The sequence below is a fragment of the Corvus kubaryi genome, unplaced genomic scaffold, assembly GCF_017639235.1.
Source record: "Corvus kubaryi isolate FWS band 111438036 unplaced genomic scaffold, C.kubaryi_AGA036_p1.0 134, whole genome shotgun sequence".
In the NCBI taxonomy this organism is placed as follows: Eukaryota; Metazoa; Chordata; class Aves; order Passeriformes; family Corvidae; genus Corvus; species Corvus kubaryi.
The window spans coordinates 555,169-559,353 of NW_024580668.1; the positions used below are offsets into that span (position 1 = coordinate 555,169).

The following is a 4,185-nucleotide window of genomic DNA, read 5'->3' on the forward strand; positions in this document are numbered from 1 at the left end:
ACAGCGCAGCCGGGCCTCGCCATGCGGCGCAGCGCCCGGCCCGCGCGGCACCGCGAAATGGCGGACCGCCCCTCCAGCCGTGCCTCCTACCGCCTTCCCCAGCTTCCAGCTCGCGGCAGCGGCGGGAGGATGATCCGGCCCCCCTGCGGGCGGCGGGGCGGGGCGGGGATGGGATAGAGCAGGAGCGGCTCTGCAGGACCGCCACGGCACCACCCGACATGGCGGCGATGGCTGCCCCTCAGCGCGGGCGGGCCCGGGGCGGGGCCTGCGGAGCCCATAAAGCGCCTCGCGCGGGCCCTCGCGGCCTCTTTCTCCGCAGCGGCCGAGGTGCGTGCAGGTACTGGTGGGCTGGGCGGATCTGGGATTCCCTTCTGCCCCTTTCTAGGTGGGTGGCCGGGCCTCTGCGGGCGGCCCGGGGCGTCTCCGTGCCCGCCCGCCCGACCGCTGAGGCATCCGCCGTTCCGTGTGATCGCCTCGCTCCCGCTCGGCCTCGGGTCTTATCCCCAAGGGCCCCTCACCGGGCTCCGGCCGCTCTTCCCTGGAAGGTCACACGGAGCTTCCCCGGACGTGTCCAGGCGTTCGCTGGTAGAGGTGATGACTCTTTCCCCGTCAGAGCGACAGTGTTGACTACCGCTGTCCAAGCCAGGTCGTGTCTGATGCACCAGCGGAGCGGCCGCGGGCCGGTGCTATCTGTCCGCTGCCCCCGGTGCTCACTGTGCTTTGTTTCCCCGTAGGGCGCGGCGGAGCCCAAGGCGCCGGCGGGAGCCCCGTGCCCCACGCCAGGCCGGCGATGAGGGCACTTCCGCGGCGTGCGCCGGCAGGCCCGAGCCCCTGCCAGGGCCCAGCGGTAAGTGCAGAATAACTGTTCCGTACTGAACTAAAACCACACGTATTTATATTTGCTCTTTCAAAAGAGTTACTGACTTACTTGGGCCGCGCATTGTCACTGGAGAGGTGCCGGGTGTGGGTCCCTCCCGCAGGAGCCCCGCGGGCAGAGACCGCAGCCCGGGATGGGCGGTGCGTGGCGGCTCCGGGGCTGTCCGGGGGTCCTGCCCTGCCCCGGGCACCGTATGGTGCTCATGAGCTCGGGCGGCTGCACGGGCAGCACGGCGCCTGCCGGCGGAGAACGAGAGCCTCACATGGGCACCACACCTGGGGCTGCAAAAGGCAGAAATAATCTGTTAATCTCTGCCTGATGCCTCTTTTTCTGTTAAGGGTCTTGGCTGTCTTGAGCTCTGCTCTGGAACCCCCATGTGTCAATGTTCTCCATATTTTTAAGGAATATTTCCCTGCCCTGTGTACCTGTAGAGCATGCCAACCAGCCACCTATTTTGGGGGAAGGATTTACATGAACTCCATCATTGCCCGTGGCTCTGCCAGGGAAGGTGTGAGTGTGGCACAGCTGCCATAGGTGTGCAGCCACAGCTCCAGCTCCTAGGGACTTGCTGGTGTAAGTGATGACTGATTTTTTCCCCATCAGAGCGACAGTGTTGATTTCTTGCTCTTCAAGCCAGATCATGTCTGATGCACCAGCAGGGAAGTGCTGCTGTGTCCCACACCCTGGTGTTACCAACTGTCCAAAACATTGGAATCAGGGGCCTGGTGCTGATGGTTCCCTTTGGCTTTACCCCCAGGGCACTGTGAAGGCAGAAGTGGGGCTGAGCCTTGGGGAGACCTGAAGTTAAGGCTACAGCTGACAATGAAGAAGTGTGTGATGTGGGCAGTTGTCTGGTTTGCTCCATCATGCCTGAACCTCTAGCACATAATGGTAAGTCTTTGAATTAGGTGTGAATCACATGTGTAAATTAAATTTTAAAAGTAGAAGGGAGGGGAAAAAAAAGAAGAGGGGGAGGAAATATCTTTCTGCAAGGGAATTGCTTTTGGTTTAACCCTGGAGACCAGACTGAGGGGTGTTAGCCTAGGTATTGCAGAAATGAGAGTACAGGGAGGGCCTCCTGTTCCATCATGTCCTAAGTGAATGGCAACCAGCAGGCCAAGGAAGCTGCAAGCTGCCCATGTGTGTGTTGAGGTGGAATAGCATGGTGGCTTACTGCTCTGTCCTGTTTGCTTCCCTGCTGCATTGTGTTCAGAGGGCTCATTTTAAGGGCACTGTGCACAGAGATGTGTGGGTGATGGGCTGCCCTGAGCAGCTGCCCCATTAAGGAACAGGAACCATTCTGGCTGAAGTGTGTCCCTGTGGAAGGTGCTGCTGGCCAGGTTAAGGGAGTGTGAAGGGATTGCAAATGTGGGCATGGCTCTGCTACTTCCTCTGCTATTAGATCATGGTGCTTGTGGCTCTGCCAGGGAAGGTGTGAGTGTGGCACAGCTGCCATAGGTGTGCAGCCACAGCTCCAGCTCCTAGGGACTTGCTGGTGTAAGTGATGACTGATTTTTTTCCCCATCAGAGCGACAGTGTTGATTTCTTGCTCTTCAAGCCAGATCATGTCTGATGCACCAGCAGGGAAGTGCTGCTGTGTCCCACACCCTGGTGTTACCAACTGTCCAAAACATTGGAATCAGGGGCCTGGTGCTGATGGTTCCCTTTGGCTTTACCCCCAGGGCACTGTGAAGGCAGAAGTGGGGCTGAGCCTTGGGGAGACCTGAAGTTAAGGCTGCAGCTGACAGTGAAGAAGTGTGTGATGTGGGCAGTTGTCTGGTTTGCTCTACCATGTGTGCCCCTGTGCCAGGGGAGAATGGTAAGACTTTAATTCACCTATGTTCACTGGCTTAAATAAAAATGGAAAGAACACCTTTCTCCAAGGAAGTTGTTTCTGCAGTGCCTTGACAAAGTAATGTCCCTGGAGATTTGGCAGAGTGATTAGGATTGCAGAAGGGGCCGTTGTAAGTGCTAAAACCTGAGTATCCCTGTTGAAATACTTCAGTTTCCCTGCAGGAAAGTTCCTATTAGCTGAAGTTCTTCCAAAAGACCTCAAATTAGTGGCAGAGGGGTCTGAAAGGTTTTGATTCAACTTCAAGGGCATAAATGTAATGTTTTTGTCTTGCCCCATTTAAGCAGTGCTAAACCAAGGTACTTCTTGCAGAGTCTGGGAGCTTTTGTTCTTCATACTTTTTGGGTTTCCCCCCCACCTCTGAATGGGAGGTTCTCAATGCCTTGAGAAGTGGATGAAAGTCATGCTTTCGGCAATGTGTCTGTTTGCAAGAGAAGGATTGCTTTTGGTGTTATTTTTTTTACTCGAAGATCAACTGTGACGTTTGAAAACCTGTCTGGTTAGCATTTCACTAATTCTTTAGAAAGTGTGCTTAACATAACTTCATCAGATAAACTGCTGTTGCCACTGGCTCGTCCAGTTCCAGCCTCCTGTTGCTGTTCAGGTGCAGCTGCTCTTTCTCCAGGGAGGCTGAAGTCTCTGAAGAGCAGGATTGTGCCCTCTGTGTGCTCCTGGATGCAGTAGGACACAAGTGCTCAGTTCAGATGGTGGAGCTGGTTGAGCTGCCTGAACGTTTCTCTGGCACTCTGCTCTGTTAGATCCCCCAGGCTGATGGCATATCCTGCTCTAAAAGCTCCCACAGTGCAGTTTGAGTTCATCCTGTTTGGCAGGGAGAAAGCTTCTGCTCTTTGCAGAGCAGCCCTTGTCTAATGGTGGTTTTTATGGGGGCTGGGGTGATTTGAAAGCTGTATATTTGCTGTTGTGGTAGAGTGGACAGACACAATGTTGCCTGTTCTCTTGACAGGTTGAGACTTATAAGAAGTTGTCCTGGGCCCTCCGGGGGTTTCAGTGCTCTGCTAAAGAAGATGGATGGTTCTGCTGCTCCCATGCTGCTGCCTGGGATCCTCATCCAAGCCACAGCATTCACATCACCCTGCGACAGCTCTGGTCTTTCCTCAGAGCTGTCAGGCGTGATGAATTTGTCTCCTGCCAACTTAGATAGAGGGTGTTACATTTCTTGTCCCCTGGGTACAAGGCATGTAACTGGAATGTATGCTGGAACTTGCTGCATGTTTAATGCAGTTGGATGCTTTTGTCTGCAGGGGCTGCATTCCTTGCCTGGAATGTTATCCTGCCACAGTCATTAAAGGCAAGGAAAATGCTCCTTGGAGCAGTTGTCAGGTATGGGAGGATGGCCTTGTGTGTAAGGAAAGGAGTCAGGGCTTGATTCTCCCCTGCCAATCCAGAAAGCTTTAGTGGTGTATCCCTGGCAGTCTGTGAAGAGGGCAAGGGGTGT

At 55.2% G+C, this 4,185-nt stretch overlaps 3 non-coding genes across 3 annotated transcripts; all 3 read left to right on the forward strand.

Moving 5' to 3' along the window:
• The first annotated feature begins 581 nt into the window (after nucleotides 1–581).
• Nucleotides 582–666, forward strand: LOC121675709. Its single transcript, XR_006020201.1, has one exon. It is a non-coding gene; the product is annotated as a small nucleolar SNORD12/SNORD106 (small nucleolar RNA).
• A 778-nt stretch (nucleotides 667–1,444) lies between these two features.
• LOC121675708 lies at nucleotides 1,445–1,534 on the forward strand. Its single transcript, XR_006020198.1, has one exon. It is a non-coding gene; the product is annotated as a small nucleolar SNORD12/SNORD106 (small nucleolar RNA).
• Nucleotides 1,535–2,368: 834 nt separating this feature from the next.
• On the forward strand, nucleotides 2,369–2,459 carry LOC121675702. Its single transcript, XR_006020196.1, has one exon. It is a non-coding gene; the product is annotated as a small nucleolar SNORD12/SNORD106 (small nucleolar RNA).
• Nucleotides 2,460–4,185: the final 1,726 nt, after the last annotated feature.